The sequence below is a fragment of the Acomys russatus genome, chromosome 11 (assembly GCF_903995435.1).
Source record: "Acomys russatus chromosome 11, mAcoRus1.1, whole genome shotgun sequence".
In the NCBI taxonomy this organism is placed as follows: Eukaryota; Metazoa; Chordata; class Mammalia; order Rodentia; family Muridae; genus Acomys; species Acomys russatus.
This window is the reverse complement of record NC_067147.1, coordinates 58,729,484-58,754,135: the sequence shown is the minus strand read 5'-3', so window position 1 is coordinate 58,754,135 and position 24,652 is coordinate 58,729,484. Positions and strand designations below refer to the sequence as shown.

At 50.7% G+C, this 24,652-nt stretch overlaps 1 protein-coding gene across 3 annotated transcripts in view; it reads right to left on the bottom strand.

Annotated features, from left to right (window-relative positions):
- The window catches only part of Fkbp5 (FKBP prolyl isomerase 5), a 124,685-nt gene extending 100,936 nt beyond the window's left edge, over nucleotides 1–23,749 (bottom strand). For 2 of the 3 annotated variants that reach the window (XM_051153436.1, XM_051153439.1), the window contains exon 1: nucleotides 23,237–23,741. The gene's annotated coding sequence lies outside the window, so the exon portion shown is untranslated. Of the gene's footprint in view, nucleotides 1–23,236 lie in introns of all 3 variants that reach the window. The other variant, XM_051153440.1, reaches the window with a different exon arrangement.
- Nucleotides 23,750–24,652: the final 903 nt, after the last annotated feature.

The window sequence follows — 24,652 nt, the reverse complement described above, 5'->3', positions numbered from 1 at the left end:
CCAGTGTGGTGGTGCAAGCCTTTAATCCCAGCACTCGGGAGGCAGAGGCAGGTGGATCGCTGTGAGTTCGAGGCCAGCCCGGTCCAGGGCAGTCAAGGCTACACAGAGAGACCCTGTCTCGAAAAACCAGAAGAAAAAAAGAGAGAGAGAGAGAAAAGACAAAACAAAACAAAAACTCTAGTGGACTTTTTCTTAAAGGACCAAACAGAAATGTTTTAAGCTTAAAAGCCATATTTTGTCACCCTGACTCAATTGTTATTAGAGCCACTGCTGTATGTAAATAAATCGGATGGCTGTGTCTAAATAAAACTTTATTTATAAAAACAGGCCCTGCCCTACACCCAAAGGCATCTATGGAAACCCATAGCTAACATCACAATAATGGAAGACTGGGTGCTTGCCCAGTGAACAAGCATAGGAAAAGGATGTCCATTCTGGTCAAGTTTATTTATTTGTCTGTCTGTCTGTCTGTCTATTGAGGCAGGTGTTCATGCGATCCAGGCTGGCCTCAAACTTGCTGTATAGCTTAAGATGGACCTTGAATCCTGACACCCTTGCTTCCATCTCCTAAGTGCACATACACCACCATGCCCGGTTTAGCCATTGTCTGTTTAATAGGACTAAATGTTTTAGTCAGGACAGTTAAGCAGAAACACATAAAGGGATATAGACTGAAAAGTAGAGAAAAAAGTAAACTCAGACTGATGTCTCACCCTGCAAGCTTTGGGCCCCACCTGACTAGGGTAAAGAGAAATAAATAAACCACAGACAACGCGTACAGAAAAGCTGGCATCAGGTGGGCTAGGCGTGCGGATGATGGCGATGCGGCAGCCGCCGGGAGTCTCAAGTTTATTACAGCTGAACGAGAATGTGGACTCAGTATGTGCAGCTGGTTTGCTATATACTGCTGAACAAGGAGGTGTGCTAGCTAATCTTGGTGGGGCTCTCTGTAGGGGAGGAGAAGGCCGTGGCTGACACTTTCTAAGCACGAAAGTCAATGTCTGGATTTTAACCAGGGGAAAGCTTTCCCATTCCCACAGGTCTGAGGCTTTGGGGTCCTTTGTGTGGATGTGCCATGCAATGAAAACACGTCATCCACTCCCCGCAGGCCATGGCCCTGTGGGAGGACTTCATCCACTCCCTCCCCACAGACCCTGGCCCTGCGGGAGGACCTCATCCACTCCCCGCAGAAAGCAGTGCTGTGGGAGGACCTCATCCACTCTGGGTGCAGGCCGCGGTGCTGTGGGTATTCAGCAGAATACCTGTTACAATGCACAGAGCCTTGAGTTTGATCCACACAGCACTAAATAAATATGATGTGGTAGCATCCTTCTGTAATCCCAGCACTTGAGAAGTGGAGGCAGAGGGATCAGAAGTTCAAGGCTATTCTTGGCTATTCAGTAAGTTTAAAGCCATGCTAGAGACACCGCTTCCAAATAAACAAAACAAAACAACAACAAAAACCCAAAACAATGGAAGGGAAGAAGAGAGAAAAGGAGGAGAGAGAGAGAGAGAGAGAGAGAGAGAGAGTCTCTTTTCCCAGGTACATGGTATTCTGTGCACCATAAATCAAACCTGGAATGAATAAACACAGGAAGGCTTTAGGATCAAACTCGATAGCAGCCAGCAGCTGTATTTTTGTATGCCTGCATTGAATAATCCAAAATAAATGTAAGATTTTTCAAGTTGTTCATTTAGAGCCAGGCGTGGTGGCTGACACCTTTAATCCCAGCACTCGGTAAGCAGAGACAGGTGGATCTTTGTGAGTTCGAGGCCAGCCTGGTCTACAAAGTGAGTCCAGGATAGCCACGGCTACACGGAGAAACCCTGTCTCGAAAAACCACTTAATTGTGATGCACAAAAAAATAAGCAAATAAATAACATTTTGTGTGTACAGTGCACTGAACTCAAGGCCTTGTCCATGTAAGTGCGCTACCGCTCGGCCAAACCCCAGAACAGCATACTTCAGGATGCGCTCACGAGAGCTTGAAAACTTATGCCGTGAGTACTACAAAACGTTGTTGAAAGAAACTGAAGACCGAAGTCAGTGAGGGGGGGAAGGGCAGCGGTGCAGTGGAAGAGTTCCTGCCTCACATGCACTAAGTCCCGGGTTCAATCCCCAGTAACACACAGGCAGTGAACCAACGTGCAGATCAATGAATCTATTAGACTGAAGCGATGGTTTGCACACATGTTAAAATTCCTAGAAGCCATTCAATTCTCTGGGAATTAGGCCTCCAATGAACACAGCATGAGCTCTACCACCTCTACTTTGCTTAAAGCTGACAGGGGTCAAGGGAAAGGAAAGAACGGGACGAGAGGACGTAGGCAGGCATCTCCTCAGAAGCATGGAGTAGCCACTTAGGACAGTCCAACCTGCCTCTCTATGACTCCATTGCCCACTGTCCCAAGGCCTAGTATTCTGGTACCGGCTGAACCTGAGCTCCACAGTTTCCACGTCTGGACCAGAGCGAGGTAAAAGCAAGTCTTCTCCAGTGACATTCTCATCCTCTGTGTGTTGTTGAAGGGACCCAGCTACCTCTGCCGCTGGCATTGTGGCACAGTGACTAGCTATGTGTCTTAGGCTGTGACGCAGTATGCAACAAGAAGCAATCTAAGGCGAGATGCAGTGGCACTCGCCTGTAATCCCAGAACTCAGGGAGGCAGAAGCAAGCGGATTTCTGTGAGTTCGAGTTCAAGGCTAGCTTAGTCTACAGAGTGAGTCCAGGACAGCCAAGCTACACAGATAAACCCTGTCTTGAAAAACCAAAAAAGAAAAAGAAAAAAGAAAAGAAAGAAAGAAAAACTCTAAGAGAAGAAGGGCCTATTTTGGCTCACAGTTACAGAGGACAGTGGGTCTGATTCATACTCAAACAAGTGATTCTCAGGGTCTCTAGCTTGGTAAACTTTTAAACTAAGATTCAAGAACCCCCCGCTCCATCTCTGCTACAGCCCTCCCTTGTGAGCCAGCACCCTAGTATCAAAGCCACCCCAAATGCTGGGTTCATCTCTGGGAAACGTTGCTTGCTTAGAGACACACGGTTAAATTTGAATTTCCGATGAGCAACATGTAATTTGTTAGCATAGATCTGTCCCAATTACTGCATAAGCATATTTATGCTAAAAAAGACAATTTGTTTTTGTAAAATTCAAATTTTACTAGGACATGCACACACAAAAAATATTTTTTGTTCACATGAAGGCAGATAAGAATTTAGCTGGGAAGACTGTATTTAATCTAAGCATTTCTCTGCAGCCGTCACATTTTCATGCATGTTGGTACAGTGACGCCTAACTATCTCATTAGGACTTGAACCTGGGTCCTCTGCAAAGGCAGCAAGTACTCATAGCCACAAAGCCAGCACTCCAGCACTAAAATATGGTAGCTTTTACATGCCAGTTGCAAGCTGTTTTAGTAATGATGGTAGCTCTGGGAGCTTAGCAAACCTTAGCAAGATTCAGGATGCTCAGAAAGTCTTGGAGTCCATAGGCCTGGTTCCCAAGGCAAAAAAAAAAGCCTCACACATTCACTGCAGAGAAAAGACTATACCCTCCTATGAGTAACCCCAATAACATTTGTGGGGTTACCAAGCCATAGGCTGGTGAGGTATTTATCTGTTCCTGTCTCTACAGGAAAAGTCACACAACAATATTGTACACCAATCATGAGCCTTGGCAGTTTTTGTAGATTCTCGAAATCCCAATAATATGATGCATTCGTAGTTGCTATTCATTCTGTAAAAATGAGCGTAGCCGTCACTAACACGGGGTAAGACAGACATGTAAAGCAAATCTGTATTTTGGAGCTGGAGAGATAGCTCAATGGTTTAGAGCACTGTCTGTTCTTCCATAGGATCCAGGTTCAATTCCCATCACCCAAAGGGCAGCAACTATCTGTAACTACAATTCTAGGAGACCCAAAACCCTCTTCTGGCCTCCTCTGGCACTTTTTGCTATGGTGCACAGACATGCAGGCAGAACATACGTACACATAAAACAAAAATGAGTTGTACACACACACACACACACACACACACACACACAGTCCAGGTGTGGTGGGCCATGCCTTTAATTCCATAATCCCAGCATTTAGGAAGCAGAGGCAGGCGGATCTCTTTGTGTTCCAGGACAGCCTGGTCTACCCAGTGAGTTCCAGGCCCGTCAGAGCTGCACAATGAGAGACTGCCTCAAAAAAAACAAACATACACACAAAAACTTTACACTTTAACGAAATAATATAAAATATGGACATAGGCCTAACCTGCCTATACACATTCCAGAACACGTCAAAAACAGGTGTGTATCCAGCAGGTAAGGTCGGGAAAGTAGATTCACTTTTTGGGGGGACTGAGGTGAAGAAAGTCAGACCCTTATCCTACCTCCTTCTGGGAATTAAACCCTGAACTCAGGCTCCCTGCAAGGGCAGTGCACAGTTGAACTGTGGAGCAATCGTTCCAGCCCAAAGGGGTTTTTTGTTTGTTTGTGGGGTCTTGGTTTTTTATTTGCTTGGTTTTTTGTTTTGTTTTGGCTTTTGTTTGTTTTGTTGTTGAGAAAGGGTCTCTCCTTGTGGCCTTAGGCTGTCCTGGAACTCACTCTGTAGACCAGGCTGCACTCCAACTCACAGAGATCTGCCTGCCTCTGCCTCCCAGTGCTGGCATTAAGGGTATGCACCACCAGCCGGTTTATTTTTATTTTTAATCATATGTATATGTGTGTGTCGTATGTGTGTAAGCATGTGTGTATGAGTGCAGGTAGCCAAAAAAGCCAGAGGTATTGGATCCTCTGGAATTGGGGTCACAGGCAGTTATGAGCTGTCCAGTGTGGGTGCTGGGAACTGAACTCAGGTATTCACTTTATTTCTTATGTGCCCCTAACCCCCAACACACACACTTGAGAGCACACATGCTCTCTCTCTCTCTCCCCCTCCCTCCCTCTCTCTCTCTCTCTCTCTCTCACACACACACACACACACACACACACACACACACACACACACACTATGGCTAGAGAGATGGCTCTGTTGGCAAAGTGTTTGCTACAATAGCTCGAAGACTTGAATTCAATTCCCAGAACTCACATTTGCAAGAGCCAGGCATGGTGGCATGTGGCTGTAATCTCAGTGCTGAGCAGGCAGAGACAGGCAGACCTCTGGGGCTTACTGGCTCCGTCAGCCCAGACTGCTTAATGAAATCCCAGCCAGTGAGAGACCCTGTCTCAAAAACACAAGGAGGGGAGAGCCAAGGAGGAAGAATTCCCAACTGAAAGCACACACGCACACATGCACGCACGTACCCAAACATCTTAAAAACATCAATCAATCAATCATTCATACACTTGAAAAGACATTTGACCCGGCTCGTAGAAACAGAAACACCAGCCATACACCCTGCGCTTATCAGAAAGAGATACCCCTTTTCTACCTAAGGCTGCCAATGTTCTGTAACATAGCGCATGGTCTAGGTACGGAAACAATGTTATTGGAGAGCAGAAATTGATGAAACATCTTCAAAGAGCAATTTGGCAATAAGTGGCACAGTCTTTGACCCAGCACTCCCCCTTCAGGGAATTCACCCAACAGAAATTGTCCCCTGGTGCCAAGGAGGTGATATGAAACGTACAGACTATTGCAGCGTCACTACGTGCACCAACTGTTTAAATAAAAGATGCCCAGTGTGGAGTTCTGTGGTGGTGGTGGTGGTGTGTGTGTGTGCGTGCACGCGTGTGTACACACATGAGAGAGAGACCGAGACAGAGACTAAGACTCAGGCTGGCCTTGAATGCAATCTGTAGTCAAGGATGACACTGAACTCCTGATCCTCTTGCCGCTACCTCTCAAATGCTGGGGTGCTGGGGTGCTGGAGTGCTGGGGTGCTGGGGTGCTGGGGTGCTGGGGTTACAGGTACGCACCATCACATCCAGAGGAGGAGGCAGCAATGGCTTCTCCTCTGCCACCTTTTCTTTTCTCTTTAAAACTATATGTATTTCTTTTTATTTTAAGTGTATGGGCGGTTTGCCTGCATGGACCCTAGTGCACCGTATGCATGCGTGGTGCCTGTTGAGGCCTGTCAATACCCTGGAACAGGAGTTACAGACAGTTATAAGTCTAAGTCACCACATGGGTGCTGAGAAACCAGGATCCTTTGGAAGCAAGTCTTTTCACCACTGAGCCATTGCGCTAGCCTCTTTTTCTTTTTAATGAGCTAATTAATTTCCATGCAAAAATTCTATTCTTCCTCCATTACTCACTTTCCTTTTTCCCTCTGATGTTCGAGTATGTAGGTAGCTACCTAGAAAAGTAATAAAATTCCTGACTCCCTTGCAGGTAGGTATGAGCCCATCTTCTGGCTAATGACAGGAGAAAAGAAGTTCAAAGGAATTGTCCTTAAAAAGAGAAGCTCAGCCTGGCATGGTGGCTCAGGCCTTTAATCCCAGCACTCGGGAGGCAAAGGCAGGTGGATCACTGTGAGTTCGAAGCCAGCCTGGTCTACAAAGTGAGTCCAGGACAGCCAAGGCTACACAGAAAGACCCTTTCTTGAAAAAATAAATAAAATATGCCAGGTGTGGTGGCACACACCTTTAGTCGCAGCACACGGGGCAGAGGCAGGAGGATCATTGTGAGTTTGGGGCCAGCCTGGTCTACAAAGCGAGTCTAGGGTAGCCAAGGCTATACAGAGAGACCCTGTCTCAAAAAAACAAAACAAACAAACAAAGGCCAATGCACTGAATGCTTACAGGAGCTTGTATGTCAGTAGACACCGGACACTCTTACGCACTTGTCCGTGTAAAGAAAAAAAACAGGTTGATTTTGTTTGTGGAACTGATGTTCCCACGGAGCTGACGGAGTAACCTGATAGGAAGTCTAACTCCAGGCCAACCTGGGCTACGAAACAGCACCTGTCTCAACAAACAAAGGCAAAACCAAACCTGAATTCAAAGAAATACTTGGTGACTGAAAAAGAGTAGAAGAAACAGAAAAGCTGCAGGAAGGAGTGGGTAATGTGCACTCCAGGGAGACATTGCTTCACGGCCATTTTAGGGTGCACACTAGAATATATAGAGAGATGTGTGGAGGGGGAGGGAGGGAGGGAAGAAAAGAGGAAGAAGAAGAAGAAGAAGAAGAAGAAGAAGAAGAAGAAGAAGAAGAAGAAGAAGAAGAAGAAGAAGAAGAAGAAATTGCGGAGTCCTTTTATCTGGAAGTTTAGAGCTATAACTCTGGAGGCTGTGAGATGGCTTAGCAGAGCTAAAGACTCTCGCTCCACTACAATGCATACGCCTGCTGATAGAGCTCCATCCATAGAAACCACAGAAAGCTGGAAGAAACACTTGATTCCACCACGCTGTCTTCTGACCGCCACTAAACACTTAGTTTAAATACAGAGCTAATCCACAGTGACAGGAAAGAGATCGGGGTGGCACCAAGCACAAACTGGTTGGGGGAAAAAAAAAATCAAAGAACTTTCTGGAACGAAGGTCGTGACCTCTAGGGTGGCAGAGAAACGTTAAATAGAAAACTCATCCCACTGGGGCTGGGGAGATGACTCAGCAGTTAGGAACATTTGCTGCTCTTGCAAAGGACTGCAGGGCGACTCACACTATCCCCAGTTATAGGTCTGGGGTGTCTAAGGTCTTCCTCTGACTTCTGTTGACACAAGACATGCATGGGACCCACATGGTGGAAGGAGAGAGCTGATTCTTGAGTACTGTCCTCTGACCACACGCCCATAAACATAAATGCACATATAAATAAGTTAACAATGTAAAAATCAAATCAAATCAAAGGGCAAGATGGGAATGGAGTCAGGGTGTGGATGGTGTGAAACTTGTCTTTGAAAGAGAGCTTTAGCCAGGCGGGTTGCGAGGTTGCAAGCAGTGGCGCACACCTTTAATCCCAGCACTCGGGAGGCAGAGGCAGGCAGATCTCTGTAAATTCAAGGCCAAGCCTGGTCTACAAAGGCGTCCAGGATAGCCAAGACTAACACAGAGAGACACTGTCTCGAAAAACCAAAAAAGAAAACCAACAACAACAACAACAAAGAAAACAGAACTCCAGCAAACAAAACAATCCATCTATACATTCCCTAAGGGGGAAGAGAAGGTGTTTCCGGCTCCCCAGGTGTCAAACTTGTCTTCCTGCCTCCCAGGCTCCCACCCTCTCAATCCCATTGCCCTCGCCCTCCTCCCTAGTCTCCCAGCCTCCCTGACCCCCTTGCTTTCTCTCCCCATGCTCACTCTGCGCTCTGCCCCCCCTCAGGCTCCCACCTCCCTCAGCTCCCCCCAGCTCCTCCCCCCATCCCCCCACCCACCCCCACTCCCAGTCTCCCTGGCTTCCTAGCTTCTCACATCCTCTCTCCCCCTGCCTTCCTGAACTTTCAAACGCTTGTGGGTCCAACCATTTGTGATGTCTCCCTGCCCTCTCGCTTCTCTTCAATCACCCACATCTTTCAAGAGCCAGCCAAGTCCTCACCACGCCAACAGCCCCCACATTCAGCCCTGGAGGACATAACTGTCCCTGGCTCAGGCCCTGAGATACAATGTGCCAGAGGCACAGGTCGGTGGCAGAGCCAGTCTTGTATCAGGTCACACCTCTGTGGGTCTGTCTCCCTGGAGGTGTAACAGGGGTAGCTGCCACTTATGGGGAGTGGATGACTGAGGGGTCACAAGGTCCATCTCCTCTCACTTGCTTTTTCTTCCTTCTTTTGATTTGTTTTTGAGATAGGACCTTGTGCTGTGTAGCCCTGGCTGGCCTCCCTCGTACAGCGTTTCTCACGCTTTGCCTCTCAAGTGCTGAGATGGCAGGCACACAAGGCACCTAGCTACAAGCCCTAGCTACAAGGACATCTCTCCTGACCGACTAGGGAAAAACAAAAGTAGGTTTGAGATTTGGTTGAATTCCATTCGAAAACAAGGAAGAGCCGGTGTGGTGACACTTGAACGTCATCCTCGCTCTTCGTTGATGCAGATAAGAGAATGTGGGTGATCCTTGGCTCTCTGCCACATTCAATGCCAGCCTAGGCTACACAAGACTCTGTCTCTTAATTAATTAATTAATGTGAAAGATGCATGGGGATTTACTCCGTAACTTGGCTTTTTTTTTTTTAATATGCTATGATCAATAAAAATGGTATTGTTGTTCTCTTCCCCCTCTGCCTCCTTCTCCCCCACCCCACTCTCTTGTTCTGCCTGTCTGTCTCTGTCTCTCTTTCTCTCTGGGTTACCCCTCCCCCCTTTCTTTCTCTCCCCATGCTCACTTAATAAACCTCATATAATATAAATAAATAAATAATGATATTGTTGGTAGGGCAGTGCTGGTGAGAGCCTTTGATCCCAGCATTCAGGAGGCAGAGGGGAGCAGAGCTCCGTGAGTTCAAGGCCAGGCCTGGTCTACAGAGCAAGTTCTAGAAGAGCCAAAGCTATACAAAGAAATCTTGTCTCAACCCTCCCTGGCCCCCCCAAAAAAAGTTTTGTCAGGACAGAAATCTTACATAAATAAAAATGAACCACACAGCCAGGTGCGGTGTTTCACGCCTGTAATCCCAGCACTCTGGGAGGCAGAGGCAGGTGGCTCTCTGTGAGTTCAAGGCCAGCCTGGTCTACAAAGCGAGTCCTGGACAGCCAAGGCTACACAGAGGAAACTCTGTCTTGAAACAACCACCACCACCACTACCACCTGCCCCACAAAAAAAAAGAACCACACTTTCTCATTCCATTAAATTTGAATAAATTTACTCATTTGTTAATTATTCATCAACTGGAGATGCTTAAGGTTGCTGCAGTGGGCAGGTGCCCCAACAGGTGCTCCTGACACGAGGCTTTTCTACTAGACCACTTACTTGGATGTGATGGTAGTGGGGGCAGGGCAGTGTGTGATCTCTACCACTTTCTTCTTAATCCTTGTTTTTGTGGCCCAAGGGATGGCTTGATGAATAGGGGCCAAGCACCTGCACATGTCACCAGCCCTGGATTTTTTTTTCATGTGTATTTGTATGCAGTATGCATGCGAGCGTGCATGCATGCATGCTTGCCTATGCATGTGTGTGTGTGTGCGTGTGTGTGTGTCTGTGTCTGTGTGTCTGTGCCTATGTGTGTGTTCAGGTGCCTGTGGAGGCCAGAGGTTGGTGACATGTGTCTTCCTCAGTTGCCCGTCACTTTGAGTGATGAGGCAAAGTCTCTTGTAGAACCCAGGGCTGCCAGTCAGCTAGTTTAACCAGCAAGTTTGCTCTGGGCAACCACCTGTCTCTCCAGAGTTAGGATTACAGTTGGACCCCACATGCCTAGTGTTTACAAGGATATTGACTCTCAGCTTACTTGTTTTTTTGTTTGTTTGGTTGGTTGGTTGGTTTTCGTTTTTTGAGACAGGGTTTCTCTGTGTAGCCTTGGCTGTCCTGGACTCACTTTGTAGACCAGGCTGGCCTCGAACTCACAGCGATCCGCCTGTCTCTGCCTCCCGAATGCTGGGATTAAAGGCGTGCGCCACCATGCCTGGCTTCCTCCTCATTTTTTCAAAGCAAGTGTGAGGGCTTTACCCACTGAGACACCTGCCCAGCCCCACCTACCTACTGTTTTGTTTTTAGGCAGAGTCTCACTGCGTGGCACAGACTGGCCTGGGGCACTCAGGGTTCCTGTCTCAGCTGGATTATACAAAGGGTGACAACATACCTGACACTAAATGTGTGCTCCCCAGTCCCCATCCAAGACACACAGACTCTTTGGAGACTCCACTAGGACTCACTCACTCATATCTGTCCTGTCAGCCCTATACTGCAGGCAAAGTGCCGACAGCCGAACAAGACCGAATGAACTTCCAACCTTCTCTCTGTTTGGCTCTTCAGATCTGGAAGGTTGTGTCAGACATGACCCCTCTCCCTGGATGGCTGCTGGTTACTGCCATAACGCCCTGGAGGAGTTTGAGAGAAGCCTCCATATGAGGCTGTTGGCCTGTGTGGGTTCTGCTTATTTCATAATCAGAACTGTGTCCTCTCTAAGCTTCCTCACAAGCCTGAGGCCCCTACAGCCAGAATCCACGCCTGAGGTAATCCCCGCACACTGGAGGCTAGCACTCTGGAGTGAGCTCAGCAGGTCAAGAAGGCTTACCACCCAGCATGGTGTCCTGAGTTCAGTCTCCAAGACGTCCAAGATGGAAGGAAAGAACCATCTCCCATAGGTGTCCTTTGACCTACACTTGCACATGGTGGCATGTGGTGGCACACAAGTACCCACCCACACCTACCCCCAAAATTCAAGCTGGGTGCAGTGACGCACACCTTTGATCCTAATCTCAGCACTCTGGAGGCAGAGGCAGGTGGATCTCTGTGAGTTTGAGGCCAGCCTGGTCTACAAAGCAAGTCCAGGACAGTCAAGGCTACACAAAGAAACCTTGTCTCGAAAAACCCAACCCAAACCAAATAAATGTAATAAAATTTTTCATCTGTTTTAGGGACATAACCTGGGTGCTAGGCTGCTGTGCCCACTTTGTGACCACCTGTGAACCGCAGGCTTGGCGAGAGCAGATGCCGGTCCCTAAGAATAACACCGAGCATGAATGTTTGTTGAATCAAAGATCAAACACAAGTTGTCCCTCCAACAACAGCAAGTCAAAAAAGCAAAGACAGAAACACCCTGCCCTGCCCCGCCCCGCCCCACCCCTAGTCCCACCCAGTTCCACAGTCCTTTTTATCTCCACAAGCAAACCACGGTACCTGCCTGCCCACACCCACACAAAACTAAATTAACTAATTTTTTAAAAGGTACAGACTTTAGGCAAAGACTCACTAACACAGCCTCACCTCAAATGCAAGGGGGGGGGGGGCGGGGGAGGGAGTTGCCTTTCAACAAAGACAGAAGCTATACACCTTACAAATCCAGTCCTCTGGGGATGGAGGCAGGAGGGCCAGGAGCCAAGGTCATCCTTGGGTACACAGATGCTTTGAGGTCTGGCTAAGCTACACAAAACCATCTCAAAACAACAACAAAACCAACACATACACACAAAGTGGAGTCCCTAGGGGGATGGAGAGATGGCTCTGCAGTTAATCACGCTAGCTAGCTACTCTTCCAATTAACCCGGGTACGGTGCCTGGCATATATATGGTGGTTCACAACCACCTCATAACTCAAGTTCCAGGGGGATTCAGACCTTCCTGGGCACCAGGCATGCGTGTGGTACACACACACATATATCCAAGCAAAACATAAAATAGATATAACTCTAATAAGAAACACACGACCATAGAAACAAAGAGAAGCCGGAGTCAGTGTTACTAGTCCCACAAGCCACGGGGCGGTGTGTCCCTCCTGTGTATAGGAGGGACACAGTGGTTACCTCCTTCCCCCTCTCTCTGTAGCACCATTCCTGCCAGCCACTCAAGCAGGGTGCTCCAAGGTAAACCCCCAGCTCTTGATGCTTCCCTCTAATTCACACTAGGCCCCCACCGAGGGAAAAGAGCAGCAAAGGCGCCAGATGGATAGGGACCCAGAGGCAGCCACGGGCAAGCTGGGCTCTGTGCTGGCAGGTCCCCTCAGCCCTCAGTCGCCTTCATGAAACAAGGTGGAGAATATCCCCATCATGGTACAGCAGGAAGTGTGTGCCAGTGAAACTGCGTGTGTGTGTGTGTGTGTGTGTGTGTGTGTGTGTGTGTGTGTGTGTGTGCTGTTGATGTAGGGGTGCTGCTACACGCCCATGCCTATATGTCTGAGTCTCTGTGGCTTGTGTCTCTGTGTGTCAATGAACACATGAGGGTGATAGCCACCAACTGATACACACAAGAGCCATGGCGGGGTGTGGGTGAGGGGGGGGGACATCTCTGCAGACAGATAGGCAAGTGGGAGTGGCCTTAGGTGAGGTTGTGGGAGCAGAAGCCATATTTGTTGTTGTTGCTGCTGCTGCTGCTGTCTTTTTTGTTTGTTTGTTTGCTTGTTTTTGTTTTGGTTTGGTTTTGGTTTTTTTGAGACAAGGTTCCTCTGTGCAGCCTTGGCTGATCTGGACTCGCTCTGTAGACCAGGCAGGCCAGATCTGCCTGCCTCTGCCTCCCAAGTGCTGGGATTAAAGGCGTGGGCCACCACTGCCCAGCTTGCTGCTCCTGTCTTGTTATGTAGCCTGCCAATTGTCTCCCGAATGCTAGGATTAAAGGTGCACACCCCAGGCCTGACCTAGTGCCATGCACTGTTGTTGTTGTGGGTTTTTTTGGTGTGGGGGGGAGGTGCAGAGATGGACATCAAATGTCTTCTTCAATCACTAAACCTGAAGCAAACCTGATTCAAAGAGTCTGGCCAGGCAAGGGTCTTCAGGGATTCCTCTCTATGCCGTTTCTCCAGTGTTGGTGTCACAGACACAACACCGCCATGTCTTACTTTTAAAATGGGTTCTAGGGATCTGAACTTGGGTCCTCGAGCTTGAGATGGACCCATCGAGTCATCTCCCCGGCACTTGCTTTTTGTTTGGGACGGACAAGGTTTCAGGTAGCTCAGGTTAGCCTCCACCTCACCATGTAGCCAGGGCTGACCTGGAAAGCTTGCTTCTCACAGGCTGGAATCACAGGTGTGTACCACCACACCCAGCTCCCAGTGTGTTTGTTGAGGGACACTGTCTTCCTGGGTGTGTGTGACTAAGGACAACGCTGCTATGACTGGCTCCTTGCCGGGGGCCCTTCCCAAAGCAGCTCAGGCTTGGCTGTCCCGCATGATGGAAAGGCATGAAATCCCAACATTCCAGGCGGTAGGGAAAAAGGAAATCTGATGGACCCGTCGAGGTTCTCCAAAGACTGCTTCCTGCATATTTACTTGAGACCACGGACCAGCCAAGAGGAAGGGCATGGGAGCTCTAGAACCGGAAATAAGGGCTTCTGACTCCAGGTCAGCGCTCTTCCTCTGCGCATGCAGAGTCCGTTGCTTGTTGCTTGCTGGGGACAAAGCCTTGAGAAGCACTGCTGGGTGTGCTAGCACTGCTGGGTGTGCTTCGAGGGAGTGTTCAAGGGAGTCTCCCTATGCTGCCTCCCTTTGCCAGCAGTTTGCTGTTTATGCCTAAGCCACCTTTCTGGGGCCTCATCTCCAGATGAGATAAAGGCCTCTTCTCACCTGGGAAATGCCAACTCTGATGTCAGTGTCAGTAGAAAGTAACTCAGTCATCCTCTGGTCCTCCCCCCTCCCCACTCCCTTGCAGTTGGCAGTTGGCAGAAGTTAAAGGACAAGGCAGACGCCTCACATAGGTGTTTTAGAAGGGGGGGAGGAGCAGGGAGCACCCACGGCCCTCTGGACCCTTTCTTAAAAGCTTAGCTCCCTCCTCCCCAGGATCTAAAGAACCTTGAAAAGGAAGACTGAAGGGAATCAGCTAACCGCATTGCCCCTGCTTCTCCCTGTCCCTGGGCGGATGGCCTTGAGAGTGCCATTGGCCTTGCTAAACCCCCTGTTCGTCGTCCCCCCCCCCCATGCTTGGGAAGGGGCTAGCAGAGGGGGAGGGGCCAGTCTCACCAGGGACAGACAATGGCAGCAGAGGCCAAGCCAGCTTCCCTCACAGCCCCTTGTCTCAATATTCACTCCCGCCTGTGTCCAAGTTCAAGCACCTCGGGGAGGCGTTTTTTGTTTTTTTGCTCACGGGCTTGGGATGTCGCTAAGCTGATAGGGTACTTGCCTGCATTCATGAAACTCTAGGTTCAATCCCACCCAGCACCTTATAAACTGGGCATGGTGGCGCATTGCCTGTAACCCTGGCCCTGGAGTGGACGGAGGCAGCAAAATCGGAAGTTCACGGCCAGCCTTGAAGGGAAGCAGAGGCGGTGAGTATGTAGCCAGCCAGGGCTACACAGAGAAAACCGGCTTTAAAAACTGCTACAACCACCACTAGGAACCTTACTGTCTACTCCCATCTCCAATAATAGCAGCCAAATTTACTTTTTAGGGATTGGTTGGTTGGTTTTGGTTCTGGTTTTTCGAGACAGGGTTTCTCTGGCTGTCCTGGACTCGCTTTGTAGATCAGGCTGGCCTTGAACTCACAGAGATTCGCCTGCCTCTGCCTCCTGAATGTTAAAGTTGTGAACCACCACACCAGGCTAGGGATTTATTCCTTTAATCCCTTTAATCCCAGCACTCAGGAGGCAGAGAAAGACAAATCTCTGTGAGTTCAAGACCAGCCTGGTCTACAAAGCAAGTCCAGGACAGCCAGGGACACACAGAGAAACCCTGTCTTGAAAAACCAATATACAAATAAAAATAAAAAAGGAAACAAATAACAAAAATTGGTTTTTATTTGCGTGCATGTGTGCATACGTCTATCATGTATTTGGGTACCCACAAAGGACAACCCGGGTTTCTTGGAGCTGGATTTATATGCATGTGGTACTGGGAACCAGACTTAGGTCCTACGGAAAAATAATTCAGACTCAACCATTGAGCCATCAATTCACATCATCATTATTATTAATATTATTATTATTAATTTTATGTGTATTGTTCACAAGTGTGCATGTGTACCCAAGTAAGTGTACAGCAGATAGACATCTTTGCCTATCTATACTAAGCCTTACTTTCTGAGACAGGATCTCTTTGAAACTGATGCTCCCGGTTGGGTGTGGGGGCTGGCCAGCCAGTGATATTCTGGGATCTGTCCCTAATATTGGGCCCACACAGATCCTGCCTTTTACCTGGCCTCTGGGGATTTGAACTCAGCTCCTCCTGCTTCCACAGTCAGCACAAAAACCTGCTAAACATTTCCCCTGCCTCAGCTAGTGTGTGTGTGTGTGTGTGTGTGTGTGTGTGTGTATACAAATCTGAGAACCTTCTAAAGTCGGTTTTCTCATCTCTGTAGGTCCCAGAAGCTGAACTCTAGGCAGCAAACACCTTTACCCTCTGAGCCACCTCACCAGCCCCAGCAAAATGTAATTTTAAAATTTTTCTAACTGGGCGGTGATGGCGCACACCTTTAATCCCAGCGCTTGGGAGGCAGAGGCAGGTGGATCTCAGTGAGTTTGAGGCCAGCCTGGCCTACAAAGTGAGTCCAGGACAGCCAAGGCTACACAGAGAAACCCTGTCTTGAGAAGAAAAAAAAATCTGTAAAAAGCTGGGCGCGGTGGCGCACACCTTTGATCTTAGCACTCAAGAGTCAGAGGCAGTCAAATGACTATAATTTCAAGGCTAGTCTGGTCTTCACAGCCGGTTCCAACCCAGTCAGGGATAGCGAGACTTCATATCAAACAACAACCGCCCCACCCCCGAAATATTAGTCACTGTGGAAACTCCCAGAAGTCCCTGACAATAATAAGTGGCCCCTTGGGGCTCCAGCTTTCAGAGCTGGGCACCTTGACTCTACAAACTGCGTCTCCTTTGCTCCCTAATTCACAAGACACAGAGCTCAGGAACGGAGGTGGAACTTCACTGGCAGTGCAGCCCCAAACCTGTCTGCTACTCCAGTGCTGAGAAGGCCTGCTGGTTTCCTCTCCCTAGGAGGGGGTTTCCCAGCTAGCCTCCTCCGGCCAGTCTTGGGCTGGGGGTTGAGGGTGGCGCCCAGTGAAAGTCAAGGAGAAAAGTGCCTTTCTCGAATCCCTGCTAAAAATAACCCCAGGCCTGCGCTGAGGCCCCCTTAGCGGAATGGTGTTTTGCCTGAGACTTCCAAGCAGCTCAGCAGTTGGGGGGCGGAAGGGGCCTGCTGAGCCTCTGTGACCCTGGCAGAGCCAGGAGTCCCCCAGTTGCTGGCTGGTCCTCTCAACATGCCTGGGAGGGGCCCCAAGTGTCTGTGTGCCAGTGTGCTGTGGTGACCTGGGTCCTCCCAGCAGCCAGAGCAGGAAGCAGAAGGCAGGGGACCAGTGGGGAGGGGTCTGTCCCACTAACTGCAGCTGGAGGGGCCAGAGTCACGTATTCCACGAGGTCCCAACCTCTACTCGGAAGTAGCTAGGCCCCTGTAACTCAAGCCAGGCAGGCCTCGGGTGTAGGAGCTAGTCTCCCGCGCCCCCTCCCCCTTCCCTGGGCTCCTGGCACACACCCAGCTGGAGGGGTTCGCCTCACAATCCAGGTCCCTGTCTGCCTTCTGCTCTGCCCAAAGAGATGGGCAGGTCCTCAAGGGCGGGTGTGGTCGAGTGGGCAAGGAATTTCCCTGGAAACGGGAAGTACAAGATGTGTCAGTGTGGGATCCCAACCGAGCAGACAGGCGGAGGGAAGGGGAGAGATGGAGGGGCGGGGAAGTGGAGGGAAGGAGTGGGAACAGAAGAAGAGAGGAGAGGAGCAGAGGGGAGGGAAGAAACGGAGGAGAGGGGAGGAGAAAGAAAGGGAAGGTATGGGGGGGGAGAAGGGAGAGGAAGAGGAGGAAGGAGAGAGGGGGTGGGCAGGGGGAGAAGGAGAGAGAGAAGGGAAGGAAGGAAAGAAGAGAGCGGAAGAGAGAAATGGGGAGAGGAAAGGGGAAGAGGGAGGGGGACAGGGAAGAAAGGAGGAGAAGTGAGAGAAGAAGAAAAGAGGAGAGGGAGGCGAAAAGAAAAAAGGAGAAAAGAGAGGGAGGGAGAGGAGGGCAAGAGAAGGAAGAAAGAGGGGAGATGGGGAGGGGAGAGAAGAGGGAGAGGAGGAGGGAGAAGAGAGAAAAGGAACAGGAGACTGGTCTGCCCTTGACCTCCATGTGCCAAAGTGACAAAGCTGAGAGAGCCCCAGCACTCCTGCGCGAACCCACTCCCCACCCTGCAGCAAGCCCTCGATTGGCCCTCACTCCCCTGTCAGAGGAGGAAGTGCAGTTAAGGTGGTGACATGAGGGAGACAGAGCTTGGGGATGTCAGGATCAGGGAATTCAGGGGACAGTGAGACGACATGTCAGAGACTAGACAGATTGAGTTGCTGCTGACACTTTGTAGACAAAAATAAATAACCAAATAAATCCCCAAACCAAAAACCAAACAAACAAGCCAAACAAAACCAGTGGCTTTGTAGTCCCAAGTTATGATCGGTGAGTGGGTTTTGAGGTGGGGTTTCACCATGTGCTGTCCTGATACTACATAGACCAGGCTAACCTTTCACAGCCATCTGCCTGCCTCTGCCTGCTTAGTGCTGGGAATAAGGTGTGCCCTGCACCCATACTCCCTACCTCCAGCTGTAGTTCTTGGCTGGAGATCTTCAGTCAGCCTAGACCTCTACAAAATGGATCTCCAAGTCCTTTCATAATGTCCTGGAGAGTGGTGCACTTGACGTACTTTTTTTTTTTTTTAATGCTAGGAGATGCCAAGCTCCTCCTTCTTGCCTTGGGGACTTCTCCCTTGTGGGGAGACCTGGTCCTCCAGATGTCCCCAGGACTGCCAGCTTCTTCTGCTGGGCCAGCACACCCTGACTCTCGGTAGCCTCCTGCCCATTTCTCCAGTGCACTCATGATCCCACATTATCTGCTAATTTGTTTCATGTGCTTGCTTGTTTATGGCCCTAACCACCCAGGATGTTAAGTTTCTTGAGAACTGAGCCAGCCCAGGCAGCACTAGGAGTTCACTAAGCACCAGAGCTGGCCTTTGAGCACTTCCGAATGAATGAACATCCAGGCTCGCAAAGGACATTATATTTAAGTGACTGATTCTCCCACAGGCCTCCCTGAGCCAAAGAGCTGTAAATGTTCCTTAATAGAGGCTTGGAGAACATTCTGGGCCTGGCCCTCACCCAGCCCTGAAGCTCCCTGGGTACAGGGAGCCGGGAGGCTGTCTAAGCTTCCGGCTCTCCGGGATAAAGGTCAGCCCTTTGCTGGAACACAAGGTACTTCACCGTCTGGGCCTGCCTGCCTCTGGCCTCATCCCCCTGGCCTCCTCAACCTGCACTCTGTGTCCAGCCAGACCAAACAGTGCCTGGTGCCTGCCGGAGAGCACAGGACTGCCTCACACCCTGTGTCCCTTGTACCTGGAACAGCTTGCACTCTGTCGTGCCTAGCCAGCTCTCTGCAGACCTGAAGAAGGTTAACTTCCTCCAGAGAGCCCTGCCAGAACCTACTGCTCTGGTCACACCCAGGACCCTAAGTTCCCAAGGCCTTAGGAGAATATGGTTTTATGCACTTTCCAGGTTCTCTAGAGCTTTTGAGGAGAACAACCAAGCAGAATCCATGTCTCTAGGGCAGTACTCAACCAGTGGGTCCTGTCCCACCCTTTGGGGGTCAAACATTTTCAGAGAGGTCACATATCAGAAACCCTGCATATCGTATATCTCATTACGATTCATAACAGTAGCAAAATTACAGTTACAAAGTAGCAACAACAAAGATAATTTTATGGCAAGCTAAGTAGTGGCCCACACCCCTTTAATCCCAGCATATGGGAAGCAGAGTCAGGCGGATCTCTGTGAGTTCATGGCCAGCCTGGCCTACAAAGTGAGTCCAGGACAAGGCTACACAGAGAAACCCTGTCACACACACACACACACACACACACACACACACACACACACACACATATATATATATATATGGTTGGAGGGGGGTGGTCATCGCAACTTGAGGAATTGTATTAAAGGATCACAGCAACGGGAAGGTTGAGAATCACGGCTCTGGGTTCGGCACAACGCCAGTTGCACACAGTAGGTGCTTGATAAAGGCACAGCTTTTTAGTCTGGGTCTCAGGGCATGTTAGGTGCTGGGTAAAGCGCCCCTTGAGTTCATGAGCCTGACCCTGGCAGAAGCTTGGGAGAAGGTAGCCTGTGCTGGGGGCTGGCAAGATAAGAGGGTGGCCAGCCTCATGAGCTGAGTGCAATCCTAGGGCCCACATGGCAGAGAGAACTGACTCCCTTAAGCTGTAAGCCAATGTGCACACACACACACACACACATAAATAAATAAAATGTAACATCTTTACAAAGTAACTACAGACAGACAGAGCTGTACAAACAGAACTCTGGGTGAACACGGGTGGGGAAAAGAGGAAGAACAACACACTCAGGGGAAGAAAGAGCCACCCAGAACACAGTGTCCCCTAGAGAGCCACTGAGGACCGGAAGCCAGAAACCAGCACAGAGCAGCCACACGCCGGCTATTTGGTGTCTCTGCTCCACCCACTTTGGTAGAAGAGAGTAGCAAGGGCAGGCAATGTAGAGCTGTGACCCTCTCCTCCCCTACTGGGGTGACTGGGCTCTTTGAAAGGCCACACCGGATATAGGGCATCCTGGAAGTTTCCTCATCTCCCAGCTAAGGAGAGCCAGTGACAGGAAGAAGATACCTTGACCTCGAGTGAGGCCTTGAGCTGTCCGGGTCTCAGTTTCCCAAGCAGCAGGGTGGCTGATAGTCCTCTGCAGAGGAGAAGCAAGCTCACGACAGCCATGTGGGGCAGCCAGGGCCATGGCCTAGATTCCTCCCAAAGCCCTACTATGGACAGTGCTAAGAAAGGCCATACTACTGTGAGCTGGGCAAGGTGGCATAACCCTGTGATTCCAGCACTCAGAAGACAGAGGCAGGAGCATCAAAGGTTCATGGTCTGGCTGGAGAGTTGGCTCAGTGGTTAAGAGCACCGTCTGCTTTTCCAGAGGACCCGAGTTCGATTCCTAGCACCCACATGGCAGTTCACAACTGTCTGTAACTCCAAGATCTGACACTTTCACACCAATACACATAAATTAAAACTTAAATAAAAATATTTTTTAAAAAGAGAAGTAGCGCTGGGCATGGTGGCGCATGCCTTTAATCCCAGCACTCGGGAGGTAGAGGCAGGCGGATCGCTGTGAGTTCGAGGCCAGCCTGGTCTACAAAGTGAGTCCAGGATGGCCAAGGCTACACAGAGAAACCCTGTCTCGAAAAAACAACAACAACAACAACAAAAACAAAAACAAAAAAAAAGAGAAGTAGCAACCAAAAAAAATTTTTAAAAATAAGAGTTCATGGTCATCCTCTGCTACACAGAGAACTTAGGGCTAGTCCAGGCTATGCTACATCTGGTCATTTGTCTCTGGGTAAGTAGTAATAGGCCAAATGTCCCAAGCTGGGGGCCACGACAGGCAAGGCTGACACTCCAGATTTTAGACTGCCCATCAGTGATGTGTGTAATCCCCCTGCTTGGGCGGCTGAGACAAGGAGGGTCCTGATTACAAGGCCAGCCTGGGATGTATAGCAAAACCGTGTCTATAAACAAGCAACTGAAACACGTGGTTCCGATGATCTGCAGCTTTGATGGGGACTGTGAGGCTGGGAGAGATCCCTGCCCCCACCAGGTCCCCACCTCTGCCTGCATCCTGGGGCTGGCAAGGGACAGCTCTGATACTTGAACAATCAAGCTTGAGGAGGTCAACCTCACCTATCCAGCTGGGTTCAGGGTTACTGCTGAAGTGTAAGAAACAAATATGGTAAAGAAAAGAGAAAGAAAGGGGTCTACCTCAAACCCAGAGAAACTGGAGAGGTGGGGAGGGGGGCAGAGAGGAGGAGAGGGGGAGAGAGAGGGGAGAAGAGAGAGAGAGAAAGGGAGAGGGAGAGAGGGGGGAGCAAGGGGGAGGGAGAGAATGAAAGAGAGGGGGAAAGGGGGAGAGAGAGAGGGAGGGAGAGGGGGGAGAAAGGGGGAGGGAGAGAGAGGGAGGGAGAAAGAGAGGAAGAGGAGAGAGAGACAGAGAGACAGACAGAGAGAAGAATGAACTGGGGGCTTCCTGCACTTTCTGCAGTTTGCCTTCTCCTTCCAAGGTGACTGGACTCCCCACCACTCCATGAACTGTGGGGACTGGGGACTCTGACTCTATGAACCAAGGGGACTCAGCGGGGAGGTGGGCAGATGAGAGCCGGTGCCAGACAGCAGGATGTCACTGCTGGAGAAGGAGCATAAATAAGAAACAGCCAGTGTAGGACTGGACAGAGGCCATTTGAAACACACGGTACATTCCGGCCCCAGTGTAACAAACTGTACCAGCCTTCCTAAGAGCTGGGAGCACTGCAGAGGGGTGGAAGACAGCGGAGGAGCCTCCTCCCCCACCGCCCTGGCACCACAGAAAAAGCCCCTGTCCATTTGGCAGCCACAGGAAACCCTACCATGGCCTGCTCACACTCTGTACCCTGCGTTCCTCTCCCAGCTCCAGCAGGGGTGGGGGAGTGGGAGGAAGGTGGAGGGGCAACGGGGCAGGTGTGAGCGGCCACCACATCTCCAGGTAACCTCAGGGGAGGTGGCAAGCTTCGTTCAGCAGGGAGTCATAGAGTCACAGCCCGTGAGAGGTGCCCGGGAGGTACAGAGGAAGTGCCTTGCCCAAGGTCACACAGCCAGTTGTTCATGGGGTGGGACAGAGCTATCCAGAACTGGGCAGTGCTGGCCACTCTTGGGTGTAGGATGTAGGCGTGGCAGGCTAGGGAACAGGCAGTGCCCAAGGACCGAGGGTGGGGAGCCCGCATTCAAGGCTGCCCCACCGTGCTTTGCTTGGTACTGCCCCCTTTCCAACTTTCCCCGCCAAACTCCCCCTTAAATAGCAGAGATAACACATGTGAAATATTTAGCATGAAGGCTGTTTGGTGTGGATGTTGACGAAAATGAGTTACCTCACCCCTCCCCTATTCTCTTACACAAACACACACACACACACACACACACACACACACCCTTGGAGGTCTCTATAGCTGTTACACACTTTATATGTTTGCCACCTGTTGGTTTAGGCTGCCGTTTAACCACACACACTGTGTGCTAGTCTCTTCAGCTGGCTTACAAAATGCCCAAGGGTATTTTGTTCAGCTATAACTCCGGTGTCAGGCTTGGCCCATGAGGGCTGAGTTGGGCTGGGGTGGGGGTATGAATGACGCTTTAAGAAAGGCTTTCTAATCTGGTTAGAACTGGCTGTGGAAACCGATAACTAGTTCAGCAGATAGGCCCCAGGCTGCTGGGCTTTGGGGAGCTACAAACGAGCTTGGCTGTGGGGAGGGGAGAGGGTACAGGGTTAACTGGCCCTTCCTATCTGGGGCAGGAGGGATGGGGGAGACAGAAGGCAGGCACCCTGACAGACACTGCTCAGAAAGAAACACGGAGGTATGGGAAAGAGGGAGAACACAGGACCTTAGAAAATATGTCTGTGGGGCTGGAGAGAGATTGCTGCTTTTGCAGAGGGCCTCTAAGTTCGGTTCCCAGTGCCCACATCAGGTGCCTGACCAATACCTGTGGGCTGGGGCTCCTGAGGATCTGATGCCCTCTTCTGGACTCAGTTGCTCCAAACAGCGTGTGTGTGTGTGTGTGTGTGTGTGTGTGTGTGTGTGTGCAGTGTGTGTGCAATGTGCGCGCTCTCTCTCTCTCTCACACACATGCATACACACACACAAATTAAAAATAAAATATTTTTTAAAAGTACGTCTCACTTTTCATGACATCCTTAGCGGGACCACCCCAGAGCTGTCCACTTGTAGACGCTCAGGCTCGGCACACAGTCCTCTTTTTGGAGAGGAGCCAGCACTTGGTGTTGTCTTTGCAGGACGGGCTGAGAGAAATGATGGCTCTCAGTAACACACCAGTGTTTGGGGCTGGACAATGGGCAGAGCCTTTGGGGTCCTCTTGCGCCACCTTGCCCTTGCTCCACCGCTCCCACTCAAGGCTCCCTCCTCTCAGCATCCTGCCAGGGGCTTCCCAAGCTTTCCAAAAGGGCCGGGCTTGGTGGCTGGCTCCGGGAATCCCTGGAGCCTCCGTGCTCCCGAAGTCTGTGACGGATCAAGGGTGGGGGTGAGAAAGAGGGAGGCTCCTCCTGGGTGATCGCTTGAATTGGTCCCCTCAAAGCGGGCTTCTGTTGTCATGTGACCACATTCCAGGTCTCTCATGTCTTGAGTCTGGCGTGCTTCCAACTATCTTCCTCCAGTCGCCAGGACTGAGCGTCTGTGTGGAGAGTGGGTAGGGGCTCTCAACACCTGCCCCAACCCGGAGCTGTGCTCATCCTCCATAAACCTGGGGGTAGGGGATGCACCCAGCCAAGGAGTCTGGAGAGGCGTGGATGCTCTGAGGGTGATGAGTGCTCTGGGCTGGTGGGGCCCACACTCCAGGGGTGCGTTCTGAGAGTCCCCGCGGCCACGGGAGGCTGCGCCACAGCGCAAGCCGCGAGCACAAACAGGGCGAGGAGGCTGGTGTGAGCGCCTGGGCCCGCTGCCAGCGCGCTGGGGCTGGAACACAATGTCCCGGGCGAGAGCAGGCGGGCGGGCGCGAGCGAGAACAGCCTGACTCAGCAGCTGGGTAAGTGGGTGTGCTCTCCCGCTCCCCAGATCAACCGCTCCTGCAGCCTGCGGTCAGCAGCCGGCTCCGCGCGCGGAGGGAGGGCGCGGCGCTCCGAGACCTCCACGTGGTCGGGTACAAGGCCTCCTCGGCCCTTCAAGAAGCCATCTCCGGACCCTCCAGGCGGGTTCGCCTCAGACTCAGCCCAGCTGAGACCAGAGTACTCCCCTTACTGCATCCACACGTGCGGAGCGGAGGACCACGGAAATTCTGGCTACAGGCCCCGTGGTCCCTCCAAGCCCCACCCACTCTGGGACTTCTCTAGAGGTCTCAGAGTGGCTTGTTACTGTTAGTTGCTCACGGAAAGCAGTTTGCTCTGGCGTTTGAGGGGTAAGGGGACCAAGGAAGAGCATCCTAGAAGAATTAAGACAGAGTTCTGCTCTGTCCTCGGCTGACCCAGAGTGTTCAGTGTCTCTTCCTGTCCCCCCCCCCCTTTCAAAACCACTAGGGCCCTGAAGATTTCCTCCGGGGAGGGAGGGAGAAGCAGGTGGCTTGGTCCTCTGAAGCCTGAGACTCTG